Source organism: Dermacentor albipictus, chromosome 1, assembly GCF_038994185.2.
Source record: "Dermacentor albipictus isolate Rhodes 1998 colony chromosome 1, USDA_Dalb.pri_finalv2, whole genome shotgun sequence".
In the NCBI taxonomy this organism is placed as follows: Eukaryota; Metazoa; Arthropoda; class Arachnida; order Ixodida; family Ixodidae; genus Dermacentor; species Dermacentor albipictus.
In genome coordinates, this window is record NC_091821.1 from 324,437,225 (window position 1) to 324,454,691 (window position 17,467).

The 17,467-nt window shown below is 47.3% G+C and overlaps 1 protein-coding gene across 1 annotated transcript in view; it reads left to right on the forward strand.

Moving 5' to 3' along the window:
- ND-18 (NADH:ubiquinone oxidoreductase subunit 18) overlaps positions 1–17,467 on the forward strand; it is a 29,554-nt gene that overhangs the window by 10,925 nt on the left and 1,162 nt on the right. The window lies entirely within an intron of this gene.

Below are 17,467 nucleotides of genomic sequence, written 5' to 3' on the forward strand. Positions count from 1 at the left end.
TGCGTTCGGCTTCGGCTGCCGCCGTCTCCTTACGTTCGGTCGGACTGCTTTCACTCGCATCCGCACTACGTGTGTCCCCCCTTGCTCTCATGGGCGTGAACTTCGGCCTCTAAAACTTGGAGCCAAATTCACCTTTTTGACCGTCCTTAGCTTTGCGAACCCGACGCGTCACAAACTCCTCGGCTAGCTCGGCGGCTTTAGCCACCGTACTAACGTCTGGCCTATCCAAGACCCAGTACCTCACGTTCTCACGTAACCGACTATAAAACTGTTCCGGCCCAAAACACTGCAGAACTTTCTCGTGGTCACCAAACGCTTTCTCATCTTTGAGCCACTCCTGCATGTTTGACATAAGCCTGTAGGCAAACTCTGTATATGACTCACTTCTGCCTTTCTCATTTTCCCGAAACTTCCGACAGAACGCCTCTGCTGACAGCCTGTACTTTTTTAGCAGACTCAATTTCACTTGGTCGAAATCCTCTGCCTCCTCTCTCTTCAAGCGAGCGACTACGTACGTCGCCGCCTTGCCGGGTAACAAAGTGAGCAAGTGCTGTGGCCACGTTTCCCTAGAGAACCCCTGCTTCTCGCACGTTCGCTCAAAGTTGACCAGGAACAAACCAATGTCCCCTCCAAGCTTAAACGGCCGCATCAGGTCAGTCATTTTGAATGATACTCATTCTCCTGCACCATGTGCCTGACTTCCATTACGAGCGCGTTCCATCTCTACTTCGAGACGCCTCATTTCCAAAGCGTGTTGACGGTCGCGCTCCTCTTTCTCTTTTTGCTCTTTACGTTCGCGCTCCTGTCTTTTTGCCGTCTCCCTCTCCTCAATGGTCTCAAGGCATTCCGACAGCTCGTCATCTTCAGCTTGTAACTCAAGAATAGCCCTTAGCAGTTCTGGTTTACTGAGTTTGTCTGAGACTTCCAGACCCAACTCTCTTGCAAGCTCCAGCAATTTCGGTTTGCGCAACGACTTCCAATCCATGGCTGCTCTGAATGCTGCTTTCTCTACTGCCTACTATTGTCTTGCCGCAAACTAACCCGGCAGCAACTACAACCACAATTACCAGCCCTATTTCTGACACTAACAAAAGCCTGGCAAAACTCAGAAGAAGAAAGTCCCGCACTCACCAAACCTCGCAGCCAAGAATTCAGCGCAGTAGTTCTGCTGCAGGCAACCATTCATCACACAGGGCTTGTTGCACTGCTCCCGGATGGTCGTTGTGCTTCTCAGCATACAATCGACCGCATATCTTTGCTGCTGGCCTCCGTTGTCGCGATCTCACCGCTGGCAACCAGTTGTTGCAAATGGGTCGCAAGCCCCAAGGGTAGCATTGGCCTGGCGGCCTGGGGCACAGCTGGAAGCATCCGAAGGTCCTGGCAAAGGATGAGTCGGCTTCTAACAGAACAACTTGTTTATTCTAGCATCGCAAAAGAGCGGCCGGTCAGGTCGATTGAAGTGGAGAAACAGGAGACCACGTTACTCGACTGAATTAATCGAAGCTTCTTTCTTGGCGTCCGGGGGCAGTTGCTTTTATACTCTCGAAGTCAAGGGCAAGAAGGAATGGCTCGGAAGAGCCACACGTGACGGCGGCGCACGGACAGGTTGTGACAAGAAGTGACGTATCTGCCAGGCCGGCGCCGGTCAGACCTCCTCGCTTCACAGTTGGGGAGCTCCTCTCCCCGGCTGCCGCGCTTTGACAAGCGTGGACACAAACATGTGCGCACGCACACACACACACGCAAACACACGCACGCACGCGCGCACACACACACACACACACACACACAAACACACACACACGAAGACACGTGGCACCGAAACATGCCTGGATGCGCTTAGCAGGAGGCGTTAGGACGAAACCTCTGTGGTCGCGATTTAATCCAGCAGCTGAACAGCGCAGGTGCTCCGGTGGTTCGTTTTGTAGAGGACTCAGCGGCAACAAATGAATCAAGTGAATCCAGCGTGAACAACATATTCAATGACTACCACGACGTGTTCTCCGAGGAACTGGGGCTAATCAAGGGTCCTCCAGCCAGCCTGCCCATGAAGGAAGGTGCCGTACCCAAGTTCTGTAAGGCCAGACCCATTCCATATGCGCTACGCGAGCGAGTGTCACTCGAACTATTTAGTTTCTCTGGGAGTGCTGTCACCGGTGGCACACTCTGACTGGGCAACGCCCATAGTCGTAGTGCTTAAGAAAGATGGCACAGTAAGAATTTGCGGCGATTTCAAGGCCACAGTAAATCCAGCGTGTGCAACTGAGCAATACCCATTGCCATTCATTGAGGATATGTTTGTCCAGTTACATGATAGGGACTGTTTCAGCACTCTGGATTTACGGGATGCATACAATCAAGTGGCGCTAGACAATAACATGAAGAAAGGTTGCGTCATTAATACGCCAAAAGGGCTATTTTGCTACAATTGACTTCCTTTTGGTATAGCCTCTGCGCCCGTGATATTCCAAAAAAAAAAACGGATGAGGTATTGGCTGGCCTTCCAGGAGCACAGGCTTATCTTGACGATGTGCTCACTTCCGAAAAAGAGAGTGACGGCGGCGAAAGGCTGAAAAACGTCTTAGAGTGCTTCCGAGAGCGCGGTGTAAAGCTAAGGTTCGATAAATGCAACTTTCGCAGCCCAGCAGTAACTTATCTAGGCCATCGGATTGATCGTGATGGGCTTCATCCGACAGGAAAAAAACCTTGACACTATCATGCAGGCGCCGAGCCCCTGTAATGTCAGCGAGCTACGTTCGTTTTTGGGTATGATTACTTTTTACGCGAGGTTTCTTCCGAACATGTCTACCACACTTGTTCCATTGTATCAACTGCTTGAAAAGAATGCACATTGGCAATGGAAACAGCCTCAAGAGCTCGCGTTTGATCTTGCCAAGCAAAGCCTTAAAACAGCCAAGGTTCTTGTTCATTTCGACCCTTCGAAGGAACTTAAACTTGAATGTGACGCGTCTCCGTACGGTGTGGGAGCTGTCTTGTTTCACACGACCGGTAACGTTCGCGAACATTAACGCAGGTGGAGTGCATCTATTCGCAGCTGGAGCGAGAGGCACTAGCACTGGTATTCGGCGTCACGAAATTCCGTGACTACCTTCTAGGTCGGGAATTTACCTTGGTGACTGACCACCAGCCGTTGTTGGGCCTGCTGAGATCGGACAAGCAGACGCCCACAATGGCCGCCGCACGGATACAACACTGGGCACTCCACCTGGGGGCCTACTGCTACCGGCTACAGTACTCATCAGGACGACAGATGCTGAATGCTGATGCCCTGAGCCGACTTCCGCAGCGATCTCTGGAATCTGACGACGACGCTGAGCCGCCCGAATATGTGCTGTCGCTAAACCAGCTGAACAATGGCGCCATAACAACACGTGAGCTGAAGGCATTAACGTCTTTTGACCCTGTCCTGGTCAAGGTCAAATGGTACATATTACATGTGTGGCCCAGAAACGTAAACGGAATGGCCCGGGACGTACTGCCGTTTTTTGACCGTAAGCTCGAACTATCCGTAGCAGCACATGAACTGGTGTACTGGGGTAATAGGGTCATAATACCGACCGAAGCTAGGGAGCGAGTGCTGCATCTTCTACATGAAACGCACCAGGGTTCACCGGCAATGAAATCTGTTGCACGTTCTTTGTTCTGGTGGCCAGGCCTCGACAAAAATATTGAAGACGTGTCTGCTCAGTGCCAGTACTGTGTACAAAATCTGCCGATGCCAACTGCAGCTCCCATCGTCAATTGGCCTGAAACAGGCAAAAGATGGTCCCGTATTCACATTGACTACGCGGGTCCGATCAGCAGAAAAATGATACTCGTAGTAGTCGACGCACACACCAAATGGCTCAAGGCAATACCTTTGTCGCACGCCTCAACGCAGACTACCGTTAACTGTTCGCGTGGCATTTTCAGCCGGTTTGGAATACCACGCACGATTGTTTCTGACAACGGGACCCCGTTTGCCAGTGAAGACTTTACTTTGTTTACGTTGTTCGTGGCAAACAACAACATTGTGCACCTTCAATGCGCTCCATACCATCCCCAGTCTAATGGTGCAGCGGAAGGGGCAGTGCGAACTACAAAAGATGGCCTTCGAAAAATGAGGAAAGGAAAACTGGAAGAGAGCCTAGTACGGTTGCTTTTTAACTACTGGAGAACTCTGCAAAAAGCGGGTAAATCCCCAGCAGAGCTGCTTTTGGGCTATCAAATATGCTCACGCTTGGACACATGCTTTCCTCCAGCACTTCCAGGACCAAAAGAGAACCAAGATGACTGGCTGCCGCTACCTGGAAATGATGTGTATGCCCACAATTACGGTGCGGGGAGCAAGTGGACGCCCGGCCTTGTGAAGGCAACGTCTGGAGCGAGAATGGTGACCGTGGAAACATCAGTCGGAGTCGTAAAGCGGCACGTAGACCAGATCTGCCAGTAACCTACAGTAACTACAACCACCACATATCGCAGTGAGCCAGAGCGAGCAACACAACTACAGCCTCCAGAAGCGGTGAACCCGGATGAAGGCATAACTGCTCGGCGCATTCCAAATGGCACCTGTTCTCCAGATTTTGCGGCACCAGATATCCCAGTGGCCCCGTTGAATACAGGTGTCGCCCAACAAACTCTGAGACGTTCAACGAGAGAACGCAAGCCAGTGCAACGCTTTCATTTCTGAGGAAAAAGGAATGTTGCAACTTCACATGTGTTTTTGAAGTGCGCGCACCTTTTATCGCCTCATCTAGCGATCCTTCTGAGTTCAGACTATCACTACTAACACGTGCTCCTTCCTATCTTCCTGCCACTCGGAAAATACGCTCTACACTTTTGAATAAACGTTCATTTTGCTCTACTGACTACGCTGATGCTTCACTGGTCTGGCGTTACTGCGAGCACGCCATGACTATGCTACTCATTTGTTTCAGTAGAAATACCAGCAGTCACAGAGACATTACATAATCAAGGAGTACAGGGCGCTATAACGTAAAGCTATTCCAAACTTCTATTCCAATTCTGCAATCAGCCCTCCGCGAATGGTCAAAAACATTTTGGGCCACCCCCACTTCGCTTGTCAGTCACGCGATGTCATGCAAACTGCGATAGCTCCCCATTCGATATGACGTGTACATTCCGATTATGCATGAGTGGATTGGACAAAAGAAAAATAGTTATTTCTCATGCGATGCCTTTTCGCCATTAGCCCTTGGCTATTGGTCAAAAGTTTTCAGGCTGCACTCACTTCACCTGCCTGTCATGTGACGTCACAAAAGTGGCGTGTATGCATTAGAGATACATTAATATGCCAAACAAAACAGGATTTTTCTCTGAATAGCCGCAGGCTGGCCCGTTCCGAAACGAATAAAAGATGGCTGCCGCCGATCGCTCAGGCACTGGCTACTCGCACCTGCCGAAGAGCATGGGCTTATTTTCGTACAATAAAACATTTTGTGTGGCCGTGTAACATTTTCGAGCACTTTCGGCTCGTTTGCGACCTCGCTCAGCCAAGTTTTCTTTGCTGAGGATCCCTTTTAGCGGCATTCTTAACCTTACATTGCATGCTGCTGCAATTTTCGACCAGCCACCCCGAGCTAAGTTAGGGAAAACGGACCAGTCGCAGAAGCTGGCACTGCCGTCTTCATCCAGTTATCGATTTTCAGTGCACTTGCTCAGCCCCATCGAATCGCCTCTCCACTTGAGCGTGCTCCTCGCTCCTTACCAGCCATTTAGATAAGACAAGCCGCTCAGTGTAGGCAGTGCCATTTGTTTTTAAAGCAAATAAAAGTGGGCTCCTATAAACAAGGAGAGGTTTGATTGGTATATCTAGACAACACTGTGGGTCACTGCCCGATGCTTTCGTTGGCGGTTACGCAAATTCGATGTCAGGAGATTGGAATAAAAATATTGGAATAGTTTTACGTTGTAGGTCCCCAGGCCGCTTACATAAATATCTTTGAAAATATCTGCAGAGATTCCACAGCTATCTTAATTCCCTAAAAGTAGAAAGATACCTATAAAGAAAGGGGTCAGGCAAGGCGACACAATCTCTCCAATGCTATTCACTGCGTTCTTTGAAGAAGTATCAAGCTATTAAACTGGGAAAGCTTAGGAGTAAGGATCAGCGGCGAATATCTCGACAACCTTCGGTGTGCAAATGACATTGTCCTGTTCAGCAACACTGGAGACGAGTTGCAATGAATGATTGAGGACCTTAACAGAGAGAGTGTAAGAGCAGGATCGAAGATTAATATGCAGAAGACAAATGACAAATAGCCGGGCAACGGAACAAGAGTCCAGGATCGCCACTCAGCCTCTAGAGTCTGTGAAGGGGTATGTTTACCTAGGCCACTTACTCACAGAGAACCCCGATCATGAGAAGGAAATTTACAGAAGAATGAAAATGGGCTAGAGCACATACGGCAGACATTGTCAGCTCCTGACACTGAAAGCTTACCAATATCATTGAAAAGGAAGGTGTGCAATCAGTGCATTTTAGCAGTGCTGACATATGGGCAGAAATTTGGAGACTGGCAAAGAAGCTTGAGAACAAGTTAAAGACGCGCAGAGAGCGATGGAATGAAGAATGCTAGACGTAACATTAAGAGGCAGAAAGAGGGTGGTTTGGATCAGAGAGCAAATGGGTATAGCCGATATTCTAATTGACATTAAGAGAAAAAAACGGTGCTGAGCAGGTCATGTAATGCGTAGGTTAGATAACCGGTGGACCATTAGGGTTACGGAATGGGTGCCAAGAGAAGGGAGGCGCAGTTGAGGACGGCAGAAAACTAGGTGGGGTGATGAAATTAGGGAATTCGTGGACACTACTCGGAATCGGTTGGTGCAGGACAGCGGCAATTGGAGATCGCAAGGAGAGGCCTTCGTCCTGCAGTGGACGTAAAATAGGCTGATGATGATGATGAATAAATGAGAAGAAGGGGAATCGAGGGTAGGTACAACCATACATTTTCGTACATTTTCGTTAGGTACAACCATACAAAGCCAAGGAAAGCGTGGGGAAATTATATATTGTTTTAATTGATGTGCAGGAATAATAAGGTTAAGAGAAATGAAAGTGGACAAAAAAACTGCTAGTCGCATGTTGGAGCCAAACCCACATCATCTGCATTACATGTGCAATGGTCTTACCAGTTGAGCTACGGTGATGGCTCTTCCCATGTTCACATTCTTGGATATATATGTTTGTGTGCAATACCTGAACCTGGGAGTGTTAGCCAGTGCCATTCACGACCATGGTGGTGAAAGTGGCATGCCTTTTTGATCGTGGGCATGACATAGTACATGAACTTTTTAGGAGCAGGCAGCTGACCAATAAACATTTGTATTCTACGTGAAGGTATGAAACCTGTTGGTGTTGAATCCTTGCTACGTAATGAACGAGAAGAAGGAGTACCAATGGGCTCAATTTCTGTTATCCACAACTCTATCAGAATCAGTTTATTCATGACAAAAATGGGGATAATTACATGATAAGTATATATACAGAAGGAGGTCCCGTAGTTAGAAACTGAAATGGGGTCTCCTATATAAATATGAAGCCAACAGATAATGAATTTGTATAGAACATCTTTACACAAGTATAATGCTGGTCTACTGACATGATATGAGCATGTTAAGTTCGATTGACACGTCGCCTTACACAGTCTGGCATTAAATTGTTCTGCTCTGTGACACGTTGTGGGCTGGGCGGAGATTCTTTTTTCTAAAAGCCTTACTGGGGCATGAATGAGAAGAAAGAAAACTGAGGAACCCAATTTTTTTAAAATCATATTGCGGCACCAGTACTCCATGAGGAAGAGGACAATGCGAGTAGGCATAAGCGTTTTGTCAAGGTGCAGTGAAGAAGTCGCAGTTGCGTTCGTTATTAAAAAAGCGACCCGCCGCTGTGCCTCCTGAATAGCGCTCTATGACCCCTGTTTTTGACGTTGCGACACTGGTGGAGGTGCTGGAGCCTGCAACCCCATGCGGACAACCCCTGTTCGGAACCTAACACCAAGTTCCGAAGGTCCACCTCTCCTAAGGACTCCAGTGCACTGTTTCAGTTGGTGCCTGCTCGGCCTGAGCCCGGACTTCCTTCCTGTTGCAACTACCACCAGCATGGCTACATCCGCAGCGCTTCTTCCTCCTTCACAAATGATGACTAGCCTTTCCGAGATGACTCTTGAACACCCTCTCGTCCCCGAAATATTCTATGGCCATGCTTTTGAAGATATCGAGGACTGGCTTGACCAGTACGAATGTGTCGTTCTGGTAAATCTCTGGAACAACCAACAAAAACTTGCCCATGCTGATTTCACACAAGAAAACAGCGTTCGTACATGATAGTGAATAGGGAAGCAAATGTGGAGCAATTTTCGTCGTCAGCTCCTTGATACATTCTCGAGCACTGACCGGCACGATTACATGCAACAACTTATTGAGGCTCGGGTACAGAAACCCAACAAAACCGTTGCCATGTATGCAGGAGATATGGCCCGTCTATTTCATCGAGCTGATCCCAATATGACCGAGGCAAAGAAAGTGCGTCATCTGATGTGGGGAGTTAAGGAACCACTCTTTGCCGGTCTCGTACGAAACCCGCCAACAACGGTCGACGAATTAATCAAGGAAGCGACTGTCATCGAGCGGGCGCTTCAGCAACGTTGCCGCCACTTCAACCGCCAGCGCAACAACATGCCAATCAGCTCCGCAGCTCAGATTATTTACCACACTTTTTTACGGGACATGATTCGAAACATCCTGCTTGAAGAGCTGCAAGCTCTCTGCATTCCTCCTACAGAGTTGCCAGTCGTTTCTGTTGCCAAAGTCGTGCACAAGGAGTTGCAGCAAGCCTTCTCCTCACCAGTCCCATGTCCACCAACATGTCCGCCGACCTATGCTGACATGGTTCGGCGTCCTCCCCTTCGCTGCCAATAAGGCCATTTCAGCCAAGGTCCGTTCCCGTGTCGTGGTGGCAACGGGAGTCTGTGAGACGACCTCGAGTTTGCTGTACTGACTTGTGGCGCGCGGCCAATCGTTGACCACTCTGCTTCCATTGCAGTGAACCAGGTCATATTGCCCGTTACTGCCCCCATCCAGATGCTGGAGCCGGCTCCTTTTCGTTTGCCGCTTCTCTGCACTTCGACGACCATTGCGCCCCGAACCCTGCCATGCAGCTCGACCACATTGCTGGCAGACCCCATCACCTATGCGTTACACTGCCCCAAACCGCTAGACTTTCACCGCTGGCGTCGGCAAGGGTGGTCGCTCCCCTAGTCTGCACCGGGGAAACTAACAGTAGTGACCTTACGGGGGGGGGGGGGGGGGGGGGGGGGGGAAGGTTGCCTTGTATCGAGACGCCAAAAATACTCCCCACGCTCCCTACGAAGACGATATGACGACGACGAATGCTAACACCTACCAAAACTACATGACGATGACGAATACTCACACCGACAAAGACGACATGACGACGACGAATACTCACGCTGACGACGTTGCCCCTGCCAATCTCACACTATGGTGGATGGACATCACGTCACCGCACTTGTTGACACTGGCGCAGACTTCTCGATCATGCGGCAAGAGCTGGCCGACCGCATTAGGAAAGTGAAGACGCCGTGGACAGGGCCCCACATAAGAAGTGCCGGGGCTCAGCTAATGATACCAACAGGAACATGCACCGCCTGAATTCACATCGGTGATTCCAACTTCGTTGCCACTTTCATCATTCTCCCCGACTGCTGCAAAGATCTCATCTTGGGTATGGATTATCTGCGAGATCACGGTGCAGTCATCAAAATTCCGGAACATATGGTGACACGATAAATGATGGGAAATGCGACTGTTTGCGAATCGTTGACGATGTTACCCTTCAGCCGCGATCCTGCCGCCTTGTCTCTATATCATCAAGAAGCCCTACCACGGGGATGTGATCGCATAGCAAATTGTTGCACTATTGCTCACGCAAAGCATTTCCATTGCTAGAGGCATACTTGACATGGCTCATGGGCATGCGGAAGTCCTTTTCATGAACTTGAGCAGCGAATGCCGTCACATCCAGAAAGGTACTGCAATTGCGTACTGCGACGACATCACCCAAGTGAGAGATTGTTCTGCTCTACAAGAAGACGATTGTGCTGCTCTTGCCACCTTTGTCTGTCGACGTTAGCTCCACCCTGTCACCTTTGGAGTGGCAGTGCCTATTGGAACTGATGCGCTAGTTCAAAGATTGCTTTTCGACTACGTCAAAGGTCAAGCAAACACAACTGACCAAGCACCGTATCATCACGGATGATACTACGCAGCTGATTCGACAAAATCCCTACCGTGTAGCTCCAAAGGAATGTGAAGAGATTCACAAATAAGCGAAGAAGATGCTCGAGGATGGTGTGATACAGCCGTTGAAAATTCCTTGGGCGTTACCTGTGGTATTAGTCCAGAAGAAAGATGGCAGTTTGAGATTCTGCATCGATTACCGCAAATTAAACCAGGTCACAAAGAAAGACGTCTACCCAATGCCATGCATCGATGATTCGCTGGACAGGCTGCGACATGCACATTATTTTTCATCAATGGACTTACGAAGTGGGTGTTGGCAGATCGAGATCGTGAAAAAACTGCCTTCGTGACCCCCGACGGTCTTTACAAATTTAAGGTCCTTCCTTTTGGTTTGTGCTTAGCGCCTGCCACATTTTAGCATCTAATGGACACCGTACTATCAGGTTTGAAGTGGCAAACATGCTCGGTCTATCTAGACGATGTCATAGTGTTCTCAGCCACCTTTGAGGAGCACCTAAGCCGGTTGCTCACTATTCTCCAAGCTCGGCTGGACCGACGTTAAAGGCCGAGAAATGTCATTTTGGTTTCAGTGAAATGTGCTTCCTCGGCCACATTGTCAGTCACGAGGGTGTGCGACTTGATCCAGGCAAAATAGACACTGTGGCCTTCCCCACAAAATCCGACAAGAAGGCAGTGAGGTGTTTCTTGGGGCTGTGCGCCTATTAACAACGCTTTATTGCAAACTTTTCATATATTTTTGTGCTGTTAACACGCCTGACATGCAACAATGTTCCTTTTCTGTGCGGGGAAAATGAGCAAGTAGCATTTAGCGAGCTACGCCATTGCCTGCAAACGCCTCCTGTTCTTGCGCACTTCGACCAGCATGCTCCTACAGCACTTCACACTGACGCGAGCAATGTTGGTCTGGGTGCTGTACTGGTTCAGTGGCAAGACTGCTCTGAAAAACTAATCGCCTACGTTAGTTGGTCTCTCTCTCTCTCTCTCGTACGGAGGAAAACTACTCGACTACCGAGAAGGAGTGCCTCACCGTGGGGTGGGCGGTTATCAAATTTCACCTGTATTTGTACGGCCGCTCATTCAAGGTTGTCAGCGATCATCATTCTCTTTGTTGGCTGACTAACCTGAAACATCCATCTGGCCCGCTGGAGTCTTAGGCTTCAGGGGTTCAACATGACCATAATTTACAAATCAGGGAAAAGGCACACCGATGCCGACTGCCTCTTGCGGTCACCCGTTGAGCCCGCAGGTACCAATGACATGGACGTGGACGCTGAATTTTTGGGTGTCGTCGACGCCGTCACCATTTCACGGGAGAAGCGCCACAACCCAGAGTTGCTCCCACTAATTAATTTGAAGGCTGAAAAAGACGTTCCGCAACTTTATACCAGAGGACTGCCATCGTTTTGTCTCCAGAACAATGTTCTCGATAAGAAGAACTTTTCTGCCAGTGGCAGCACATACCTGCTTGTTGTACTGGCATCACTTCGAAAAGAAATACTAAAAGCTTGCCATAATGAAACCACCTCAGGTCATCTAGGCTACATGAGAACATTGTCCCGACTCTGACGGAAGTATTACTGGCCGAAGCTACCTGCTGCTGTAAAGCATCATGTGCAAACATGTGCGGACTGCCAAAGACGTAAAGCACCTCCCGGCAAGCCTGCAGTTCTCTTACATCTGGTCGTGGTACCAGGCCAGCCATTCGGCCAAGTTGGGATGGATTTCCTGGGCCCATTTCCAACTTCTACAGCTGGCAACAGATGGATCATTGTTGTCACCAGTTACCTGACGTGCTACATGGAGACGAAAGCTACACAGCGAGGCACAACAGCCGAAGCAGCTCATTTTTTTCATTGAAATCATCATCCTTAGGCACGGCGCACCAAAAGTAGTCATTACAGACGGGGGACTGCCTTCACTGCCGAACTTTTTGACTCGCTTCTCAGACTCGGTGGTACAAGCCACCGGAAAACTACTGTTTATCATCCCCAGATGAACGGACTAACGAAGTGTTTTAATAAGACCCTCACAGACATGCTATGCATGTATGTCGACGTAGAACATGAACTGGGATCAGATTTTGCCTTGTGTAACATTCGCCTACAATACCAATCGACAGGAAACTACTGGAATGGCACCGTTCAGCTTGGTCCACGATCGCGAAGCCACAACAACGCTGGATGCCATGCTGCTGCACAGGTTTGACCACCTACCTACCGACGTTGACGAATTTACTCAGCACGCCTAAGAAGCCAGGCAGCTTGCCCGTGTACGTATCTGCATTCGACACATCTGCATTGCCCGTGAACGATCTTCGACACAGGTCCATTTTCTACATTCCCGACGACAAAATATGGGTCTGGATACCCATACACCATCATGGACTCTCCGAAAAGCTCCCAAGACGGTACTTTGGGCCGTACAGAGTGATCCGCCACCTGAGCGATTTGAATTACGAGGTCGTTCCAGACAGTGACAATAGCTCCAGTCGCCGCAAGCACTTACCCGAAGTGGTGCATATGGTACGGATGAAGGTGTGCCTGTCGACCTAACTTTTGTTCTCTTTTGTTGTTCTCATTTTCTTTTTGTGTGTGTGCTTGTGTTACTCTGTCCCGTTGTCCCGATTGAATTGCGCATCAGGATGATGCTTCCTTCGGAGGGGATGCAAATGCCACACCAGTACTCCATGAAGAAGAGGACAATGCGATTAGGCATGAGCGCTTTGTCAAGGCGTAGTGAAGAAGTCGCACTTGCACTCGGTACTAAAAAGGTGGCCCGCCGCTGTGCCTTCTGAATAGCACTCTACGACCCCTGTTTTTGACGTTGTTACAATATCATAAGAAGCCAACAAACAAAGACATCAGGGATTGATGACAGCTAAAAATCATCTTTGTAGAAAATTCCGTTGAAACTTGGTCGCTCATTTCAAGCTTTTGAATTTAACTTCTGAAGAGCGGGAACGAAGTCATAATGGTAGACATTCGAATCTTGTTACAACAATGTTGCATTTGACATGGAAATATCTTCAATATATTCTATATTTGCTTTAAGCATATATTCATGACATGCTGATACTGGTGATAAAATTAATATTTATTTCATTAGATCTGTGTTCTTCATATTATTGAAGGTATTTATTGAAGGTATATTATTGAAGGTATAGTTGAAGCTCAACTACAACTTTGTAACATGAGGTAACTTGCATCTTGTCCTGCTGGTGTGTCATGGATTAGCAGGCAGTTATATAGAAAATTTTATTACCTGTGTACCTTCTTGGTACTTGTTCTACAGGATAGGATAAGCCCATTTTGTGAAAAGTATTAAAATGTCAAGCTAGAGAGAGAGAAAAGGATACGTGGTCGCTGTAAATATCCTAGACTTGCCTAATCTTATTAGTGATTCTTTTCTAAGAAACAATAGTACCATTCCTTAGAAAAACCTGATGGAAAGGCAGGGAGGTTAACCAGAGGCAGTTCCAATTGGCTACCCTGCACAGGGGGAACGGTGAAGGGGGATAAAAAGAGAAAGTGAGTGGAAGGGGGAGATAGAGACAAATAGAGACGAGCACGAACAAGCCACATGCACTACAGAGTGGTAAGGGGTGGCATTCTTAAAGTCTATCGTGAAGCCCCGTAAATCGCAGGAACCTTAATAACACGAGTAAGGCCTTCAGTACAGATGTTCTGTGGGAGTACTGACCTAAAGCTTTGAGTTCTGATAGTGGACGATTGTCCAACTGGTCCAGTACTCTGCACAGCACTTGTCTCTGGGCGCTATATCGCGGGCAGACACAGATAATATGTGCGAGCGTCTCGTTGATGTTGCACGTGGCACACGTGGGGCTGTTGGCCATTCCAATAAGGAAAGCATATCAGCTCGAAATGCAATGCTAGTAAGCTTGAACATGGCAGGCACTTCTAAAATGGTTTCTTGATGACTCAACCTGCTTGAAATAGGCTTGTTCAAAATAATAAATGTGTTAATGAAGTGATTGCCGGCTGCCAACATGTCTTCAGCTGTACATCTAGATGATTATTGCATAAGTGCAGGTAAAGTTAGAAAAATTTACCTTTAAAAGGTACCTACTACTGTCAAGAAATGACACTATGCTATGTATTTGACTGTATTAGCTGCTCCGAGTTGTGACCGAGCTCCACTGGGCCAGCACAGTATTTTCTAAGTGTGTGTCAGTATTTTCTTGACTTCTAGGGTGATCACATAAGGTCCCGCATTTTTTATGAGATCACATTAGAAACAAGAAGAGCTCGCTGTTGGGGAAGCTGAAGTGGCAAGTCACCATTTCTTAACAATGCAACGTAAACTTGAATGTTATAGAGATTGTAAAGGAAAATATTATATCAAGTTAGAGCAGCAGACTGCAGTTTAGGAAGTATCAAGTAAGTCAGTTTTGCCAAGAAAATGGGTTTATTGTGCAAGAAAACACTGCAGGGTGGAACATGGGATACTAGTATCAAAGTGATCAAACTGTACTCTGTGATGTCACACAGTGCAGCACATTGTCACAGCTGGCAGAAGCTTTTGTAATAATTCAACAGAAGAATGAAATTCAAACTGGCAGTCTTTGCAGGCTTTTCCTGCAGTAAATGATCCCACGTATGCAAAAAATTCTGTTCTTTTATGCATAAGCAAAAGGTACTACAATTGCAATATGCACTTCCAGTGATCAGTTGCTTGTATGTGTACAGGCATAGGACACTGCAGCAGTACAGGGAACAATATGAGCAATAACAATGAAGCTAATTAGAATAAACCATATTTGTGAGTAAATGGCGCCAATGAATACTGATAGTGTTACAATGCACGTACATGCATGATAGTTTGCCTGGCTCTTGTAATCCCCCAATACAGATAGGCTATGTAGTGGGTGAACTGATGCCACCTGATCTCTTCTGGTATCTCAGTGTGTAGCAGCAAGTGAGCACACCATATTTATGATGAACATTTCTGCTTACTCCAGACGGTCATGCAATTCATTGTACTCTAAATGCTCCTTGAAACTCACTTTAAGCAGGTGTATGCATTATACAGTAGTCCCTGCATTTGTGGAACCCTCTGCGCCTGTGCAAGACAATTTGCCACTTCATTAAGCACACAGGGTTCGTACACTTCCTTGAAATCCTTGAAAACCCTTGAATTTGAAAAAAGAGATTACAGGGCCCTTAAACTCCCTGAAAATAAATCTGCTCCTTGAATTCTTTGAAACTGGGGCTGGGGATGACTTTGGACATTCAGAGTAACAAGTTCACATTGGGGCTATGCCACGAATAATGTTCTATCAAAAAAAGTATTAGATATTTTCTTTTCAGCATCAATAAACGATACAGTGTGGCGTGTCCACAGCGCCCAAATGCACCGAAGTATTCAGGGCATTATTAGCTACACCATGTGCAGACATTAGAGAAGTTGCCAATTACCATTCCTTCATTCAGAATGTAATTGGTATATTACGAAACTACCAAAAGATGTAATTGATTACATTTAATTAATTACATGTAATTTGTGAAGGTGATTCTTTCGGGTAGTGCCCCTTCTTAATTACCAACCTACAGAAGCACAACGAGGCCCTCCTTAATTGTTTTTTCTATGGTGTCAGCCCTATAGGTTTCCACATCATTGTTGACACTGGCATTGCTGTTTACGTCCATTTGCTTTGCATGTAGCTGTCAGATTTACCTCTTGCAAGTCTGCAAATCCGGATCTCTTGTTAAGTAGCAGGATAAGCGAGAGCAGCAGAAGTTTAGTTTAAGCAGGTCATGAAAATTCAGGCCAGTTTACTATAGGGTACAGCAGCTGCTGCTAGGGGTACCACTGCCAAAAAGGAGGCTACGAATGCCAGTGTCATTGGCTTGCTTTGCTGTTTTAGAATAGTTTAGAAGGCCCAGTCGCACTAGGCCGACATGGCATTAGTTTTGGTCTGCCAACTTCCTGCTACAGCTCTGTTGTGCTGACAGCAATGTCGGCAGGAGGGGAGCTGTCAACAGACAAGTCAGACAATTTTGTTGCCACACTGTGACGACACATTGGCCCCCTGTGCTGACATGGCCATTATAGAGATTTCGCCACAAGTTTCTACACATGCTGTTCACTTTTTTGTTTTACTCCTTCTGAGAAAAACATTTTGCATATTCGTGGCAAGGAATAGTTAGAGCGTGTGCAACTTCCCGCATTTGAATACTGATTTATCCAAGATATACTTGTTCACACCGGCGCGTACAGCCACAGTTGGTTGTTTGCTTCAAGCACCGTGTAAACCGGGCAGCGCGGACATGAAATAATGATGAAATATTGCAAGACATGCTGATTTGTGAATATGAGCATTGTTGCATCACACTAACTGAGACGAGCTACATGGTATGAGTGACTGGCAGCTTCAGGGGTCCTATTTAAAACAGCGACTGGGTGACTGAGGGCTGTTTTTGATAGCTGGTTCTTGCTTTTTTTTTTTTTAAGAACACTTCAGCGTGCATGCAGTGCGCTCGATGAAGGATTGTCGAAGGAAACTCTATGGCAATTAAGTGCTCAGTTAGAGAGCGCACAGCTTTCTTTAAAAATGTTGATGCCTGCTTTATACACGAATAACTGCATGAGCAAGGTGTGCTGCAGTATTGTGGGTGCTGTCACTTGTTGCCAGTTTGGCATGAGAGGCCAAGAAATGCGTCAGCTAAGAATATCGCATCTTCCTCTATAGGGCATGGACAATACATAGAGAGCTACCACTACATGTAATTGCATTTTGTTCATCAAAGCATGGTGAATGTGGTTGGCAACCTTCAATCGACAACAGTGACATATCGATGTTGGCTCGGTGCGGTGCCGCCACTTCCCACTTGTGTGCGCACCATGCAACACTTCAAATCACTATATGGTCAGAGCTGAACTGCAAAGGCCGTTTCCTTCGTCCTAATTACTTATCATTTAGTTAAGGTCCGTCAGTAGGGGATGCACCAACTCATCTGCTGAGCTAGGCCTAACATTTGCCAAACGGCGTAAACACAACCTCAAACTTGGGTTGAATGACTGACAAGAGCTGACAATGGTTCATTTCAACTTCAGAAGCATCTTTCAACTAACTTTAAGCACTAATAAATAGAGGGAGACCCATCTAACATTATCTCAGCTGTTTAAAAAAAAAAGT